This window comes from Euprymna scolopes, chromosome 7 (genome assembly GCF_053919585.1).
Source record: "Euprymna scolopes isolate OS-2025 chromosome 7, ASM5391958v1, whole genome shotgun sequence".
NCBI lineage: Eukaryota > Metazoa > Mollusca > Cephalopoda > Sepiida > Sepiolidae > Euprymna > Euprymna scolopes.
The window spans coordinates 13,339,814-13,359,678 of NC_136488.1; the positions used below are offsets into that span (position 1 = coordinate 13,339,814).

The 19,865-nt window shown below is 39.0% G+C and overlaps 6 non-coding genes across 6 annotated transcripts; all 6 read right to left on the reverse strand.

Annotated features, from left to right (window-relative positions):
- Positions 1-13,086: 13,086 nt before the first annotated feature.
- On the reverse strand, positions 13,087-13,168 carry Trnas-aga (transfer RNA serine (anticodon AGA)). Its single transcript has one exon. It is a non-coding gene; the product is annotated as a tRNA-Ser (tRNA).
- Positions 13,169-13,370: 202 nt separating this feature from the next.
- Positions 13,371-13,452, reverse strand: Trnas-aga (transfer RNA serine (anticodon AGA)). The gene has a single exon. It is a non-coding gene; the product is annotated as a tRNA-Ser (tRNA).
- Positions 13,453-13,653: 201 nt separating this feature from the next.
- On the reverse strand, positions 13,654-13,736 carry Trnas-aga (transfer RNA serine (anticodon AGA)). Its single transcript has one exon. It is a non-coding gene; the product is annotated as a tRNA-Ser (tRNA).
- A 466-nt stretch (positions 13,737-14,202) lies between these two features.
- Positions 14,203-14,284, reverse strand: Trnas-aga (transfer RNA serine (anticodon AGA)). Its single transcript has one exon. It is a non-coding gene; the product is annotated as a tRNA-Ser (tRNA).
- A 5,198-nt stretch (positions 14,285-19,482) lies between these two features.
- Trnas-aga (transfer RNA serine (anticodon AGA)) lies at positions 19,483-19,564 on the reverse strand. Its single transcript has one exon. It is a non-coding gene; the product is annotated as a tRNA-Ser (tRNA).
- Positions 19,565-19,766: 202 nt separating this feature from the next.
- Trnas-aga (transfer RNA serine (anticodon AGA)) lies at positions 19,767-19,848 on the reverse strand. The gene has a single exon. It is a non-coding gene; the product is annotated as a tRNA-Ser (tRNA).
- Between the last annotated feature and the right edge of the window lie 17 nt (positions 19,849-19,865).

A 19,865-nucleotide genomic window follows, 5' to 3' on the forward strand; every position in this document is an offset into this window, starting at 1 on the left:
TGTTTGTTTTTATCGTTTACTTTGTAGCATGGGGAGGTGACGAATAAGACAGGAGAATAGACAAATACAAAAATAAAACAAGAAAAACAAGTTTAAAAGCAAGGTAACATAAAAAACATTTAGGATGAGTTTAAAAAAATACTTAACGTGTTTGCCATCGTGTTCCGTCCGCTGTTTTTGCCAACTGGTAGCTGGCATGTCGTCGTGTCTTTCTAGAGCGTAAGAAGATTTCTATTTCCGGATAACTTGGACGAGTGCCTATCTATTTATAGAATAAAAGTCGTTACGTTCAGATGTGTAAAATATTTAATTTACATTTTTTTTTATTGTTAAAAAAGTTCTAACTTTTTTTTTTTATAAAGTCCTAACTTTATCTACTCTAATAGAGAATAATTCCCGGCATTTTATTTACTGTTAGTTTCCGGCATTTTGTTTGTTTTTATCGTTTACTTTGTAGCATGGGGAGGTGACGAATAAGACAGGGGAATAGACAAATACATAAATAAAACAAGAAAAACAAGTTTAAAAACAAGGTAACATAAAAAACATTAAGGATGAGTTTAAAGAATACTTTACGTGTTTGCCATAGTGTTCCGTCGGCTGTTTTTTTGCCAACTGGTAGCTGGCATGTCGTCGTGTCTTTCTAGAGCGTAAGAAGATTTCTATTTCCGGATAACTTGGACGAGTGCCTATCTATTTATAGAATAAAAGTCGTTACAATATATATCTATTTATTTATAGATAAATATCTATCTATTTATTAGGATGTATATCTATTTATTTATAGAATAAAAGTCGTTACGATATATATTACGATTTATATATTTGATATTTATAGCAATTTTCATCCCACTTTCCCGTATCCTAAATAGTGTAAAAGTTTGTAATTTGCGTTTAGCCATTTGAAATCTGAAGAGAGAAAATGTGTATGTTACCAGAACGTAGGCGACTAATCAAATTTTACTGTAATGATCTGAAAATTCACACATATTTATTATTTATTAAAAAGTTTGACTCATGTCCAGAAAACCTACATCTAAAATTTCAAGTGTTTAGACCCAAAATTGGCGGAGGAATTTGGTAGAGTCTGCAAAGGGCAACTCTTTCAACTTTACTCTCTTCGCTGTATGTCTGAATATCCTTTATGTAAAATTTCAAATGTTTAGACCCAAAATTGGCTGAATAAATTGCTAGAGGCCGCAACGGTAAAATCTTTTGAACTTTGACGACTTTGCAGCCAAATAATCTGGCAAAAACCGATGAAAAGGCATGCCTTATGTTTGAATATATTTTATGCAAAATTTCAAATGTTTAGACCAAAATTGGCTTAGTAATTTGGGAGAGACCACTGATGGTCAATTTTTTTTTTTTAATTTGACCCCAATTTTGAACCCTTAACATTTATTATTTTGGGCTCAAATCAAGTTATGAAGTTAAATCCATGTCTAAGTAACCTACATCTAAAATTTCAAGTGTTTCAACCCAAAATTGGCAAATGAGTTTGGTAGAGATTTCAAAGGACAAATCGTTGAACTTTGACCCTTTAACAGCAAAATGATTAAAAAGATTTTCTCAAATCTCAATACCCGTCATATCCAATATTGTCTGTAGACTGAAAATTGATAGAGTATGTTGGTAGGGAAATGTACACACACAGACACACCCATAGACAGACAATTTAACTTTTATAGATAGATAGATAGATAGATAGATAGATAGATAGATAGATAGATAGATAGATAGATAGATGAATCAATTATCTCATTATTCTTTACCATTAAAAATGACAATTACTTCTTTCAAATAAATTGTTATTTCTTTATTGAGTTAGAAAAGATCAAATATCCATTAGTGTTTCGTTTGTATCCATTCAAGCTTTCACACTTTGTCTTGACCATGAAAAAATATCGAAAAGCAACGTCGTCCATGGGACTTGAACCTATACGCGGAGACCCCAATGGATTATTTGTCAACTGCCTTAAACACTCAGCCACTGTTCTCGTTGTTATATATTTTTCTTCATTATGTACCATTTAATTATCTCATTATTCTCTAGGATTAAATATGATATTTATTTATATCAAACCATTTCTTTACTTTTTTTTTTTTTTTTTTAATTCAATTTTCACCCCAAACAAGGCACAGTGCCACTTTGAAGCAGGGGGCTACTATTAGGGAATTAATTAGCGGGGTCATTATGAAGGGAGAAGAGTAGAAAGATGTTTGTTAACATTACACTTGAACTTCTGCATATCATTGCAGTTGGGAAAGCAGAATCCCGGAAGGGAGTTCCAAAGACCCGCAGTTCTGGGGAAGAAACTATTGGAGTAAAAGGCTTTCTTGCACCTAGGGATCTCCACTGTAAAGGGATGAGACTTAGTAGCTTGTCGGGTTTGTCGGGGGTAGTTACGTCGGGGAGGTACAAGTGTTTGCAGTTCGTCAGAGCATTCACCATTAAAGTATTTGTAGAACAGGCAGAGGGATGCAACATCTCGTCGATGGGACAGAGGTTGAAGCCCAGATGACAGTTCAGGACCTATCAGGTTTGCGACTCTTTTTTGAACCCTGTCCAGGAGCGAGAGACAAGCAGCAGATGCACCAGCCCAGATGTGACAACAGTACTCCATACATGGACGAATGGTTGCCTTATAGAGGTATAGGATACTGGCAGGCGTAAGTAGTTTTCTAGCACGGTAGAGGGAGCCAACCTTCCTTGCAGCAGCCTTGGCAATGCTCTCAATGTATCTATTCCAGTTCATATTCCCTGTAAACGTTAGGCCGAGGAGTTTAAAAGAAGTACTTTCAGGCAATGTGTTCTTGGCCATTGCTATTGGTGGTAGAGAAGGTTTCTTGTAGTTATTGAAGGAAACAAGCTTAGTCTTAGCAGCATTGAATGAGACCAACCATTTTTGTCCCCATTCCACTACGGATTGGAGGTCATCCTCTAGTGTTTCTGCCATTTTCTTGGATATGTGTTCATTTGTTTTCCCCTCATATCTGTTATAGAGAGTGGTGTCATCGGCAAATATACCCATCTCCGAAACAATATTATCAGGCAGGTCGTTTATGAATATCAGGAACAATAGAGGTCCAAGGATAGACCCCTGAGGCACTCCCGCATTTATGTCATATTGTTTGGATGTACGTCCGTCGAGGACAACTTTGATTTTTCTATTACTTAAGAAGGATTTAATTACGTTATGAATTCTTCCAGTGATTCCATATGATCTAATTTTCCTTAGAAGACCATCGTGCCATACCCTGTCAAAAGCCTTAGATATATCAAGGGCCACCGCTCTACCCTCCCCTGTTTTATCCAATGAACGGTATATACGTTCAGAAACTACAGTTAAGATATCTGCTGTTGAACGGGCTTGCCTGAATCCATATTGTTTGTCAGTCAAGAGTTTAGCAGCTGTTAGGTGCTGGACTAGGGCTTTATTAACTAAGGACTCAAATATTTTGGCGAAAAGCGGGAGGAGGCTAATGGGGCGATAATTTAGTGGGTCAGTTCTTTCACCAGAATTCTTGAAGACTGGTACCACAGAGGCGGTTTTCCAGCAGTCGGGAAAACAAGATTCGTTAAGGCATTTATTGTAAAGTTTGGACAGAACTGGAGCAACCTCGGCAGAGCATTTTTTTAATAGCACAGCCGGGATGAGATCTGGTCCACATGCTTTAGAGGTGTCTAGGTTTTTTATAATAGCATGTACCTGAGAAGGGGTGATTTTCAAGTCGTCAAGTGTGGCGTCTGTTCGCAGAGGAAAATCAGGGAGTGAGTGGTGTACCGAGTTCAGTGTGGAGTTTGAGGCAAACCGACTGGCAAGCAGATTAGCCTTGTCAGTTGCCGTGCAAGCAACCTCATGATTGTTTGTTAGTGGGGGAATAATTGACTGTCCATTATTAACTACGCTGTTGTAGATTTTCCAAAAATCCCGGGTTCCTAATTTCTGTGCTTCGATGCGCTTTCTGGTGGTTTCAGAGTAATCTGACTTAGCTGTGTCTATCACTCTCTTACAATTATTTCTAGCTTCTATAAACTTCTGTTTATTTGAGCTGGACTTATGTCGGTTGAATCTGCGGAACGCATGCTGCCTTTGACAAATGGCAGCTGTACAAGCAGAAGTAAACCATTGGGGGGAGTGGGGCTTGCTATAGTATTTCCGTGCGGGAACATGTGCTTCAATAGCAGTTTTGAACCATTCAGTTGTCTCATTTGCACACTGTTCCGCTGGAAGAGTAAAGATATTTTGCCATGGGGCATCTCTGATGAGCTCCCTGATGGCTTCCCAATCAGCCTTTTTGTAATACCTCGTTGTTTTGAGTAGTGGGTCTTCAGTTTTAGGGCGAGAATTTAGGCTGATTTCTACCATTATCACAGCGTGATCAGCATTCCCGAGTGGGCTATGGGCATTTGTTGTACAGTCATTGGGAACTGTTGTCAGAAAGAGATCTAGAAGTGAGGCATGTTGATCGTGCTGGTCTGGGAAACGTGTCGGAAATGTAACCATCTGAGATAGGGAATGAGATATAGAGAAGCTATATGTGGCGCTACCAGCTACGTCTGTGTGATTTGAGAATCCTAGCCAGTTACTATGGTGGACATTGAAGTCACCAAATACATGTATTTGTGCGCTAGTATCGAGGGAGAGTGCTATATCTATGCTGTCTGAGACTTTGTTTATTAGGGTACAGTCTTGGTTTGAGGGAGAGCGGTAGAGAAAATATAAGTAGCTAATATTGTGTTGCATATTTAGTCTGAAGCACATAAAGGCCTGGCCCTCTGATTCTAGTTTTATTTCTCTAGTTAGGGGGAGGGTGTTTCGAATATAGACTCCAAGTCCATGCATATGTCTGTCCGAGTCCTTACGGTAGAGTGGGAGATAACCAGGCATGTTAAAGTGGTTAGAGGGTATGGAGGAGTGAAGTTTAGTTTCACTTAATGCTAAGATATCCGGGGTGTTTACAAGGAGAAATGACTCAACATCATCTAAGTTAGTTCTAAGCCCGCGGATATTAGTAAATGCAAGCCTCAAGGGAGGAGGCAGGTTGGTTTTCTTTGAGTTTGGTCCTGGTTTAAACGTAACTTTTGCTTGAGCTGTCATTTCATTTTATTTTATTTAAAAGTTTCAGTTAGGGTGGATGAGTGAGGGAGTGCTGGACAAGTAGTTGTGCAGAATACCAGACATGCAATACAAGTAGACCATCAGCTGTCCTCACCCACAGGATTGTGGCCTCAGGAAAGCCCACCGGGGATGAGTGCAGGGTCTCTTTCCATGCGCGACATGGCACTACAAACATCCCGATATTTTACAACTGTTGATGGAGCAGCCGCTCTAAGCGCTACCAAAGAGTTAGGGCTCCTGTACTATCAGTCGGAAACAGCAGCCAGGAACTGTCAATCCGGTACCCTCAATCCATTAGGCAAAGCCAGCCCAGTCCAACTGCACTGACATATATGGCACTGAAGCACCCCACTGTGTCCAGTTTAGGGGGATGGGGTGTGGCAGGAGTGGGGAAAAGCGGCGTTCATTACCCTAGTCAGGAAACAAGGTCAACCACTGGGTGATTCAAGCGAGTCCCTGTGATAGTACCTCTACGCCTGGCCAATAGGCAAAGAAGGAGTATGAAAGCCGAGCGATAGACAGAATCTATCTCCTCCTTAAGCAGTTTAGGTTTGCCAACCGGTGATTTGTTTGAGTCACCAGCTCTAGGAAGGTTGTCGTCCAGGACTGAAGAGACCTCCCTCCTCTAGGTTTAGTTTCAGAGTTTTCCTTCTCCTAGACGGATGGCCTGGGAAGACCTACGGGTCCATCAGCTCCGAGGGGGTTCGCCCCGCGCCTGGGTCCTAATCCAGGTATTTCTGCGACCCCGCATGGGTAGTTAATATTTATTGGTTATTTAGGTTAATATCTCCTGGAAAAATCGGGCATAAATAATTAGATTTATTGAATTAAACCTAAAACTCTATGATTCTCAATTTATTGATGGTTTTCCTTCACGACGGTTAAAACTTATTTCAACGAATCCTTACGCACCGTAAGTTTATTACTTAAATTCTTTCCTAAAGCTGTACTTTTCAACTGCACATTTCCTTTTCAGTTTTTTCCGCTTTTCACCTTGTACGTTATATATGCCATTATTTTTACGTTATATCTATTAATATTTTATTTCCATCATATTTGTTTGAAACGCGTATTCAATTGTTAAGTTAGAAAAGATCAAAATTCGCTAAAGTTTCGATTGTATCCATTAAAACTTTCACACTGTATCTTGATCTTGAATTCAAAATCGTAAAGCAACGTCGCCGATAGGATTCGAACGCATGCGAGGAGTCCCCAATCCATCGCCTTAACAGCTCGGCCACGACGACCACATCTGTTTTCGTGATTATGCTTTATTTTTTTTATGTACTAGCGGGGTGCCTGGTGTTGCCCGGGTGTTTGTAGGTGTGTGAAAAAGAAAAAAAAAGTGGTAGTAGGCAGGCAGACTCGAACCCATGACGCAAAGAAAAGCTAACATCTTACCGCTACGCTACGACGCGAGAGGATGTAAAGTGTTCACATTTATCGATGTCAATCAAAAATTTTAATCGCAGTTAAGTGAATAAGTTCACGCAGGCGCAGAAATGAACGTCTGGCCTTTTTATTATTTCTTTCCTCACGATATCAGGGAAAACCAGCTCTCCACAAAAAGGGGGGAACTCTGATGAATAGCAATTGTCTGACATGAAAAGTTTCCCCCACATTGATTAAAGCTAATTGCCTTTAAGATGTCCCATGACGGCTGTATTTATTTGCTTCCCAACGAGAGCAAATTAAGCATAAGGCCGTTTTTTAATGTGGAGAGGGGGAGGGGAAAGAGGGACAAACCACCTAGATGAATGGAGGGGGAGTTGATAGTGCTGACTCTTGGTATTCAAGGTTTCCCCTACATGGACCAGAAACTGATTACGTCAAGGGCAATGGTCTTTTAGTGCAGCATCTGCCGGAACAGATACTACACTTTGAGATATTAAACCCTTTACTCTGGCAAACTTTTACATGAACAAAAAACTAGGCATAAAGCCAACTCAAAAGGGAGGAAAGTGGAGGTCGTTGGTCATCCTTGTCACTCCAGAACTAAACAAAAGTTTCTCTTAGCTAGTATCTTCTTCCACCATAATACCGCATTCACCCTTTCGTAGGGGGGCATCCTACTTAGCACCCAATTGTTTAAAACATTTTTTATTAACGTGTAAAAATATAAAAAATAATAAAGGTAATACAATAATTCATTTGTGTCGAGGCCGGGGGAAGAAAAATAAGACAATAGTTAGTAAGACCCTCCCAACCCCGTCTAGTTGATAGACCGCCCATTCCACTTCAGTTTGTAAAGGAACCTGAGCTCCTGTGGACTAGTCTCTAAATGGAGATGCTCTCTAGATGAGACGAAATGAAGAAAAGAAAATTTTGTGGTTGAGGGATGGGGGGTGGGTAGTGATTGATTTCTTTCTCTTCAAGATGAGTGAAATTTAGAGGGAGGGGTGAAAAGAAAAAATTGCAGTTAGGAGGTGGTGAGTATCTTGTCTCGTCTAGCTAAGAGGCTAACGATTAAGTTACACTTGACAGAGCTGCGTATTCCACACCTAGGCGAAGAACACGTATTTAAATGTGGCTCCTTTTCGTACACACAGACTTGCTACATGTATCCATCTTCTGTAAAATGCCGTGCGATGCAGCCTTCTTCTATCACATCTGATCTTCACCTGTGTTTGGTGTTTAAAGAAAGCGATCAGATCCTGATCAGAAAAAGACAGCAGCCCCCGGCCACGTTGCAGACGCGACATCAAAATCACCGTTCTAGCCACGGCCAGGATCGTAATGTAGACGACCTCACATTGTAAACGACATTGGATATGGGCGAGGATTTTTGGGATCGATGTGAGCCGTCACTTCACTAACATACGGCCAGTACCGGTGGAGTTCGCAGCAATCGAAGAAAGCATGATCACTCATTTCTACGGGCATTATTCCACAACGGGGACAAGCAGGCGAATCCAAAAACCCGGAACTGCATTGTATGTTGTTGAGTAGAAGTGCATTTCGGGCTAATCGCCAGGTCAGAGAGAACTGAATTATTCAGATGACTCGAACCTGGCATCCAACTCTACGTGGAGTGGATCTCACTCTGCTGCCAACCCAAACACGTGCATAGAGGGTCGTCGGCAGCCCCCTTCACTAGATCTCTGTGGAGTTCCCTGCGGGTAGCAGTCATAAGATTCCTAGACCTTAGTAGTCATTTTAGTGCGGCTCGGCACTCTTTTAGAAAGGCAGATTCTCCCCGCGGCCTACGAGAACCAGGTCGGGAAAGGCAGCAGTAATCGCGAGGTGCCACGGTTGATCATCTTGCATATAGTGTCTCAGGAAAGCCAGCCTCTCAGAGTTTCGAGGACACTTCAAGTCCGGCATTCCTAAGCCTCCCTAACGCAGATGTCTGCTCACCCAGTGTCTTTCTCTGTCCCAAAGGGGCGAGGACAAGAGTTCGATGAGAGCTATTATGTGTTGTGCAGACAGGGGAAGTACAGCCAGTCAGTAAAGGATGAGAGGAAGGACATACATGGCGCACGCCTCAGCTCTACCCTTTAAGAAAAGTTTCCTGGGAAGCCACGAGTTGACCTCAGCCTCCACCTTTAACTGTACCGCCGACCAATTTTTGCCGAGCCAGAGTCTCAGTTTAAACCACACGCCGAGGATCCAAACCAGACTATCCGTCCAGCTGAAAGGCGCTGGGAGGTTTGTATTGACATTCCAGGCACACAACCGCAGTCTGACTGGCTTGCTGCAGTTTATCTTGGCTCCTGTAATTTTTTCGTACCGAGTGAGTGCCTCTTACATCATCTCGATGTATCAGAAGCTTGACACAAAGACCGTGACGTCATCACAACGCGAATACCTGCTGAGAAACCCGGTAAAGCAATTCCGTGCAGGGCCGAATTGGCTCCCCACGTCTCATCTTGCTCCAACGCCAGGACATAGAGCAGGGGCGACAGCAGATAACCCTGACGAACTGACCGAGAGATGGTTGAACACATCCATTAGAAGAAGCAGAAACATGGGTGACAGCCTCAGATACAATTCGAGCCCCGGCGATTTGTCACAGCTGACTTGCTTCAGCGCAGTAAAAACCTCCTGCTCCATCACCCGGCCCTCGCATCTCCCCGTTTTGAGTCATCTAGCCAGTCTAGCTGACTCAAAACGGGGAGAGTCGGCCAAATAGTCACTAAACTCAAGGACTGGAAGATCGAGCTGCTGCGTAAAACGCTCCTTGAAATGTTCTCGAAACCTCTCGGAGATCTCTCAAGTCGATTCCAATGTGCATCTATTCAGATGTTTCACTTTTCCAGTGTACTTGTTCAAGCCACGCATAGAAACCTCACAATACACGTCTGCATCAGAATTGACTGCTTCGCTGCCTACCTTTCTAAGCCTAGCTCTGACTACTTGGCCTTCGTAATGCTCACTAGTCTCGCGCAGAAGGTTCTGCTTAGCGAGTTCCTGACTAGCCCTATAACCCTCCTCAATAGCTCAGGCTAGTTTCTGCTCTAGGTGTTTCTTCATCTTTGCCTTATCTAGTGCAAGGCGTTGGGCATACTTGACGGAGAAGCTTCTAATCTTGATTTTAGACTTAACCACCAATTACTCTCTCTAACCGCCCTCACTAGTGCCTTTTTAATTAATTCTCTTAATTGATCTCGAAAGTCTTGTATCTCCAGAAGAGAGGTGTTAAACTTCCAGTACCCCGCTAACTTAGCTTCAGCCAGACCATAAGCTAGTTTATGGTTCATCTGCCAAAGCCAAGTGAACGTGGGACAAGATAGGAAGTCTACTTCGCCTCTCCTAACATCATGTCCAAATAGGTATTTGAATAGGAGGAAACGTTATTGGTCCACGTCCACATCTCCCGCCCCCGATGCTCGATCCAAAACCTGTTGACAAGACCGCATCTAGCCATCAGATCAGCCAGGCTGGGCTCTCACCTTTCCGACCCTCTAGCTTCGCCTCCTACCTTGACTATATCGAAGTCTAAGATGGCGTTCCAATCCCCCATTAGCACTACCCGCATCTGACATGCTACGAACGCATCGAGCTGACTGAAGAATGAGACCCTTTCACGAGCAGTGCTGGGCGCATGAACCGTGATCACCTGAAACACAGAATCTTTTATGGCAACACTGCCCACGACCAGCCTGCCCTCCACATCCCTATGAACAATGTCGACGGTCGTGGATAGGGTACATTTAACTAGAAAGAAGACTCCATTACCCTGCAAGCTGGCGTATGCCGAGAAAACCTAAAAATCCCCGGTCAGCACCTAACAGTCCACAGAGGAAACGAAATGCGTTTCCTGAATCACATCTACATCCACTCCCAGGGACAAGATATCCTTCGGGAGGCAAGCCGCCCGGCCCGATGATCTCAAGCCTCTCGCTCTCAGACTAGCCAAATTCAAAGCCACGGTACACATGGTAACACTCAGCTCCGAAGTCAGCCAGTGAACAGGAAAAGTCAATTAAGTGTCCTATGGAGTGACAAATGAACCAACACTGGGACCCTTCCTTTGCATTGTTTTGACAGTTCGTCCAGGAAAGGGTCGTTTTTCTTAATGAGTTCCATTCCCGAAACAGCCTTTTCAGTGGCCTTCAGCATTGTCCAGAAGTTGCCTATCAGGAGGTGGGTTTTCTTGTATGTCGATGATGACGAGGACAGTATTCTGCGGTCGATCGCCTCCCAGGCGCCTGGCACTTTATTCCCGCCTTCTCTACGTATGAAAGATCTACTTTCCACCTGAGTTGCGATTGTATCAATTCAGAGATTTTCTTTAACATGCATTAAATCCAAAAGCAACGTCGCCTGTAGGATTGAAACCTATGCGGGGAGACGCCAAGAGATCTCATATCCATCTCTGTACCCCCTCGGCCAAAAGGACCACCTGTGATTCTGTTCTTTTATTTCTATCTTTAATATGTATCAATAAGATTCTAATAATTTTATACGATTAAAAATTAACATTCCTTCTTTTAAACAGTTCTGCTTTTCTTCTACTAAGTTAAGAACAATAAATTCCCACCTGTGTTTCGATTGAACCATTTACACTATTTTCTGCAGATGAATAACAAAAGAAATGTCGCAGATGGAATTCAAACCTATGAGGTGAGACACCTATGGATTTCTAGTCCATCTCCTTAACCGCTCGGCAAAGACAACCACATGTATTTCCGTTCAAATACTTCTATCTTTATTATGTATTAATGAGATTCTTACAATATTATACGATTAAAAATGAAAATTCCTTTCCAAACGGTTCTGTTTTTCTTCTTCTCAGTTGAGAATGATCTAATGTTTACCTGTGTTTCAATGGAATCCATTTACACTTTTTCCTGATCATGAATAAAATCCAAAACCAACGTCGCCGATAGGAGCAGAACATATGCGGGGAGAGGGAATGGATTTCTAGTCAATCGCCTTAACCACTCAGTCACGACGACAACATTTATTTTCGGTCTCATACTTCTATCTTTATGTATCAATCAGATCCTTTTGATATTATATAATTAAAAATAACATTTGCTTATTTCTAACCGTTCTGTTTTGCTTCTTCTCAGTTGAGAATGATCTAATGTTTACCTGTGTTTCGATTGAATCCATTTACACTTTACCCTAACCATGAATAAAATCCAAAACAACGTCGCCGATAGGATTCGAACCTATGCGGGGAGACCCCATCGCCTTAACCGCTCGGCAACGACGACCACACGTATTTTAGTTCTCATACTTCTATCTTTATTATGTATCAATCAGCTCTTTATGATATTATACTATTAAAAATGAACATTCCTTCTTTCTAACCGTTCTGTTTTGCTTCTTCTCAGTTGAGAATGATCTAATGTTTACCTGTGTTTCGATTGAATCCATTTACACTTTTCTCTGACCATGAATAAAATCCAAAAGCAACGTCGCCGATAGTATTCGAACCTATGCGGGGAGAACCCCATGGATTTCTAGTCCTTTGCCTTAACCGCTCGGCCACGACTTCCACATGCATTTAAGCGCTCAGACTTCTATCTTTATGATGTATCAATCAGATCTTTATGATATTATATGGCCCCTTTTCATGTAAGTATAAAAATTGAGAGATTAGTTAAAATTAAAATGAAATAGCAATAGACGAAATTCGATCCTCGTAATTTAGGTTTAGAAATAGATTACGTGTGAGAATTTAAAAATGTAAAATAAACAATTGTGTAGAATATAGATAAAATATTTCAAGAAAAGAATGTGAACCGTCAAGTTTGGTATGAAATTTTTAATCGAAAGAATGCAGCTTATAAGATAATGTTTTTAACATATTTGAAAAATTCCTTTTGTAGAAATAGGAAAAGTTTTTGACACGTATGTCCAGAACACGTGAAAGAAAGCACATGTTTTAACATGTGTATGACGTCACGGAAAATAGAAAGTTCTAGGAATAGAGAAACAACTTTAGAGTTGGTCAGTCGGGGAGAAACTCGGAGAGAGACAGTCAGTCGTCTAGGAAGCGAGACGTCACTTCAAGATAAAAAATGTGAAACTTTGAATTCTTGATGATGGAAATAACGGCCGGTCGTGACGAAATAAACCATCATGTGTTTTATAAAAACGTCGTCTTGTCCTATGATTCTTACAAAAAGGTAAAGTGAAAATTGTATTATATGTTTGTGTTATAAAATGTCTTTTCATACACATCTCGACTTCTAATATCCACAATGTGAATCTACATCATGTCTACACAATATCTGAACACTGAACACGCTCTCCTTCACTCAAAGAGCTTCCTCTCTTTCTTCCTCCAATCTACACACTCGGTAATGAACATTTAACATATAAGAATCATAACATTAACAATCTCTCTAAGTCTCTTATGATATTATACGATTAAAAATTAAAACTCCCTCTTTCTAATCGTTCAGTTTTGCTACTTCTTAGTTGAGAATGATCTAATGTTTACCTGTGTTTCGATTGAATCCATTTACACTTTTCCCTGACCATGAATAATATCCAAAAGCAACGTCGCCGATAGGATTCGAACCTATGCGGGGAGACCCCAGTGGATTTCTAGTCCATCGCCTTAACCCCTCGGCCACGACGACCACAGTTATTTTACGTCTCATACTTCTATCTTTAATATGTATCAATCAGATCTTTATGATATTATACGATTAAAAATTACAAATCCTTCTTTCTAACCGTTCTGTTTTGCTTCTTCTTATTTGAGAATGAACTAATGTTTACCTGTGTTTTGAGTGAATCCATTTACACTTTTCCCTGACCATGAATAAAATCCAAAAGCAACGTCGCCGATAGGATTCTAACCTACGCGGGGAGACCCCAATGGACTTCTAGTCCATCGCCTTAACCGCTCGGCCACGAGGACCACATGTATTTTAGTTCTCAGACTTTTAACTTTATTATGTATCAATCAGATCTTTATGATACTATACGATTAAAAATTACAATTCCTTCTTTCTAACCGTTTTGTTTTGCTTCTTCTTAGTTGAGAATGATCTAATGTTTACCTGTGTTTCGATTGAATCAATTTACATTTTCCCTGACCATGAATAAAATCCAAATGCGACGTCGACGATAGGATTCGAACCTATGCGGGGCTGACCCAAATGGATTTCTAGTCCATCGCATTAACCGCTCGGCCACGACGACCACATTCATTTTAGTTCTCATACTTCTATCTTTATTATGTATCAATCAGATCTTTATGATATTATACAATTAAAAATGAACATTCCTTCTTTACAACCTTTCTGCTTTTGCTTCTTCTTAGTTGAGAATGATCTAATGTTCTCCTGTGTTTCGATTGAATCCATTTACACTTTTCCCTGACCATGAATAATATCCAAAAGCAACGTCGCCGATAGGATTCGAACCTATGCGGGGAGATCCTAATGGATTTCAAGTCCATCGCCTTAACCGCATTTTAGTTCTCATACTTCTATCTTTATTATGCCTCAATCAGATATTTATGATATTATACAATTAAAAATGAACATTCCTTCTTTACAACCTTTCTGTTTTTGTTCTTCTTAGTTGAGAATAATCTAATGTTCTCCTGTGAATCGATTGAATCCATTTACACTTTTCCCTGACCATGAATAAAATCCAAAAGCAACGTCGCCGATAGGATTCGAACCTATGCGGGGAGACCCCAATGGATTTCTAGTCCATCGCCTTAACCACTCGGCCACGACGACCACATGCATTTTAGTTCTCATACTTCTATCTTTATTATGCCTCAATCAGATCTTTATGATATCTATATTTTTATAAAGTAATAGGGTTCGTGTGTTTCTGTCTGTGTGTACAGCTCTCCATCATCAACGAAATATAAAGGAGGTAAGAGGGTAGATCTCTCCTGGTAGAGAAACATTAGAACCCATTTTAGGATGTTTCTGTTATAGGAGACATAAGAATCTTTGCCTAATTTCTTTATATACTATTCTACAAACCACCCCCATATCGAATGACTTATGCTCATTTGCATATCACATTATATTAAATCTCTTTAACTAATTACCTCGACCTTATTACATATTGGAAATATTCTAATCATTTCAACTGTACTATTTACAAAATCTATTTAACATTTAATCTATCTATCTATATATCACATTGTATTAAATCTCTTTAACTAATTACCTCGACCTATATATATATATCTATAAAAAAACAGAGATGTGTGTGCCACAGACGATTTCTGATTGGTTAATCCAATAATCACATCTCCTAAAAAACAATCGTTTCTACGCTCTTACCTTTACCATAAAATATTATGGCTTTATTTGTTGTCCATCTTGGAAGGGTTTAATTTTTTAATAACTTGTTATTTACAAATTAAATAAATACGAAACTATTATACGAAACTAAACTACACGAAACGCGCACACACGCACACACACACGTTCACTACCGTGACGTTGTTATGGCAAACAAACCCGCTGACTCTTCAGGACAAGATCAAAGTGTAGTATCTGTTCTGCAGATGGTGCACTTCTATTTCTTGTTCTCTTTCGGTGGAGGAGAAATCCTTCACGACTGAGACAATTTTTATTTTTGTACCTTTTCTCCACGTTAAAAAATGACCCTGGTGTCTAACTCTGTCCCGTGGGGAGGCATAGTAAATAGGTACATAAACAGTAAACACACACAGTAAATGTGATTTTCTTTATTTTCTCATTTCACTCGTGGTCTTAAATTCATTTCGGGTTTGTATTACTGTACACATAGATTCGAATAAGTTGCCAAAAAACAAATATATAACAAATAAATGTTATCAAAGGCAAGATAAATTACTTTTCTACCAAACTGGATATATTTTTCGTGTTTTTATTCAATTTAACATGTTTATTCAGCTCGAACAGCATACAGTGTTTACCGATGTATTGAAAAATTCAATATGGCGGCCGATTCTCTCTTTAACACGGTAAGTTTGGAAAAAGGTGTAATAAATAAAAAACCGGTTAAAATACTGTTAAAAACTCGCTCAATATATGTTACCGTGACATAGGTTGACATATATTCAGCGGGTTTTTAATAGTATTTTGTATAGTTTTTTATTTATAACACCTTTTCCCAAACTTACGGTGTTAAAGAATGTGTGAGACGCCATCTTGAATTTTCCAACACATCGGTAAACACTATATTCTTTTCGAGCTGAATAAACATGTTAAATTGAATAAAAACACGAAAAATATATCCAGTTTTTATCGGTTTTTTACCTTCTCTGCAGAAGTACAAAAAAAAACAAAAAAACGGAAGGTACTTTTACAGAATGTTAAACTATTCTTTCGAAGAAATTTAGCAAGAATACCTGTAAACCAGGAAATCGGTAAAATGTCATCATGGATGAATACTTGTCTATTATAATTTCTACCCTTGACAAAAACTTAGCCATAACAAAAGAGATTTATTGTTCAGATTGTTTTTGAGATTGATTTCTAAAAAGATATTTTATAAATAAAATCGACTTTAAAATTAAAGACTTAAATTACAATAATTGAATTTAAACATTCTTATTTCAATATTTGGCACATAACACCTGCAAAAATGATCACAATGTCAGGATTTCATTTTATTTCAGAATCGATGGCAAATTGTGTAGATTGATATCTCATTATATTAAATACTAATATTTAACATTAGTTTATCATTTAAGCCGATAAAAAGCCCTTTTTTTTCGAGTCATAAAAGGATTTGGAGTTTCCTAATCAACCTTTCGGGTGCAGTTGCACGCTCTCAAAATAACTAAAGTGTTGGATTTAAAAAAAATTGGTTCATTAAAACTAAACAGGTTTAGTTTTAATAAAAAAAAAAAAAATTTTTAAATCGCTTTGGTAATTAGATATTTCGTATGGTTATCCCTAATCGCTGAATAAAACCGCTAACGAGTTGAATGATTACGACATAAAATTAAACTCGGGTTCCTGAAACGGAAACTTCGTTTGTTTTTGTTTTTTTCTTATCAATATATTTACATTGTTATTTTGTTTTCATTTTCAATCATTCGAACAGTTTTCTTTTTCAAGTAATCCAAGTTACAAAATTCCCACTGTTTACTATGCTAAAATCACAATGACTAATGTATACCTATTAACCCTTATCCTTGAGTGGCCTCTGGGCCTTGATAAGTGGTGACACCCATGTAAAAAAAAAATCACTCGAACAGTTTTCTTTTTATAATGTACAGTTTTAAAAGTTTAAAAACTATATAGTTTTTACTTCAGGAAAATTAATGGGTCAGTTTTTACGATGTGCCCTGTTAAAATACTGTTAAAAACTCGCTCAATATATGTTACCGTGACATAGGTTGACATATATTCGGCGGGTTTTTAATAGTATTTTGTATAATTTTTTATTTATAACACCTTTTCCCAAACTTACGGTGTTAAAGAGGGTGTGAGACGCCATCTTGAATTATATCGCATAGGATTAGCAAATCTCTCGACGGTGGCAATCTTTCTAGGGCAATTGCTCTTGACATATCTAAAGCCTTTGATAGGGTATGGCATAAAGGTTTACTTCATAAGATCGCTAGCTATGGTATAGCTGGAAAAGTCTTCTCAATTATTAAATCATTTCTTTCTGATAGGTTCATAAGAGTAGTAGTTGAGGGGCAAAAATCAGAAGCTCACAGTATTAATGCCGGTGTCCCTCAGGGATCCATCCTGGGCCCAACTCTTTTCCTGATCTACATTAATGATCTTCCAAATCATATCCTTACATCATTTGTAGACATCTATGCTGACGACACTACCATTTATGGTACCACATCTAAGACAGTAAACGACCAAGTTCTCTCCAATTCTCTCTCCTCTGATCTTGAGCACGTAGTACAATGGGGAAAGGAGTGGCTGGTTACTTTTAATGCATCTAAAACCAAGCTTCTCTCTTTACATCATCAACATTCTAATTCACATTTGTCATCAATTGAAATGAATGGCTCTCGTCTTCAGGAGGCCTCAAGTTTTGACAAGCTTCTGGGCTTGACCATTACTCCTGATCTTAAATGGAACACGTATATCAAATCTGTTGCCAAGGCCGCTGGAAAAATGGTGGGATCTTTCTATCGATCCAGTAGATATCTCACTGCTGATGCTATTCTCTATCTATATAAGAGCTAGTTACGTCCAAGGATGGAATACTGTTGCCACATCTGGGCAGGAGCTGCTAGAAAGGACTTGTCCTGCCTTGATAGAGTTCAAAATAGACTTCGTAGCCTCGTAGGAGATGTCCTTTTCTCCTTGCAACCTCTATCTCACAGACGAGATGTTGCGAGTTTGTCTCTGATGTATCGTTATTTTCATGGAAAGTGTTCAACTGAGCTTCAATCTATGGTCCCCCCTCGCCAAACTTTCACAAGAAACACTCGTCTAGCTGTAAACACTATCAATAATTTCCCCCAATCTTTATCTGTGCCTAAGCCTAAACGTAGATTCCATGAACAAAGCTTCTTTCTTAGAACTGCACGCCTGTGGAATTGTCATCCGTTTTCCTGCTTTCCGGCTGACTACAATATGGTTGTGTTCAAGTCTAAAGTAAATAAGTTCTTGATGAGCCGTTCCATATAAGTTATTAAATTTACCAAATTTTCATTACTAATGATTACTATATTGACCAATTTCTACTGTACACTCTTTAACCCTTATCCTTGAGTGGCCTCTGGGCCTTGATAATGTGGTGATGCCTTTGTAAAAAAAAAAAATATATATATATATATATATATATATATATATAAATGAGATTATAGCAGTTAAAAAACACTTTAAAACACACACACACCTTTTTCAAAGTGATCAGAAATCGTATAAAAGTAAAAAGGGTAAATTTTTACTTACTTTCCAACTTAATCACCTTTAACGTGACTTTTACAGTTTTTTTTAAATGGAATTCATTTACCGATACAAAAGAAATGATAAGTAAATAAATCCATAAATAAATATTATAAATGGTTTATTTTAATACTTGCCAGGATGCGGAGGAAAATGAATGAAGGGGGAGGGGAATAAAATAAAAACATTTTGGAAACAGAGTAAGTTTGAAAGAATTGCTTTGCACAGAAAGAAATTAATGAAAAAATAAAATTAAATTTCTTTTCTTTCTTGATTTTTTTTTAGTTTTTTATGAAAAAGGAAGTCAAAATTAAGACTATAAAAACAATTTTTATTAAGAGCGAACCTCAGTCGTCAGGTCTGTAAAAAAAGACGTGGAATAATAAATGTTTTCTAATACAAATTGTTTTTACTTATGTGTTCATTTGTCTCTTTGAAGTTCGTTTGTTTAATATATCGGTTTGCAATATAATTTTGTCATTCTGTCGGACTCAAATTTTAAATCTATATATCTATAAAAGTGAAAGTGTGTGTGTGTGTGTGTGTGTGTCTGTGTACATTTCCCTACGAAATAACTCTGTCAATTTTTAGTGTACAGACTCGAAATTTGATATACAGGGTAATGAGATTTGGAAAAATCTATGTGATCGGTTTTTAGCCAGAAATTTGGCGATTAAGGGGTCAAAGTTCAACGATTTAAGCTTTGAGAACTCTACCAAACTTCTCCTACAATTTTGGGTCTACACACTTGAAATTGTAGATATAGCTTCAGTGGACATGGATCTAACTTAATAACTTGATTTGAGCCCAAAACAATAAATTTTCAGGGGTCATAATAGGGGTCAAAGTTTAAAAAATTACCCCCATTTTTTTGCTCAGCATACACCTCCAAACACCCGGGCAACGCCGGGCCCCCATGCTAGTTATACAATAAAATGTGAACATTCCTTCTTTCTAACCGTTCTATTTTGCTTCTTCTCAGTTGAGAATGATCTAATGTTTACCGGTGTTTCGATTGAATCCATTTACACTTTTCCCTGACCATGAATAAAATCCAAAAGCAACGTCGCCGATAGGATTCGAACCTATACGGGGAGACCCCAATGGATTTCTAGTCCATCGCCTTAACCGCTCGGCCACGATGACAACATGCAATATAGTTCTCATACTTCTATCTTTATTATGTATCAATCAGATCTTTATGATATTATACGATTAAAAATAAACATTCCTTCTTTCCAATCGTTCTGTTTTTGTTCTTCTCAGTTGAGAATGATCTAATGTTCTCCTGTGTTTCGATTGAATCCATTTACACTTTTCCCTGACCATGAATAAAATCCAAAAGCAACGTCGCCGATAGGATTCGAACCTATGCGGGGAGACCCCAATGGATTTCTAGTCCATCGCCTTAACCGCTCGGCCACGACGACCACAGGCATTTTAGTTC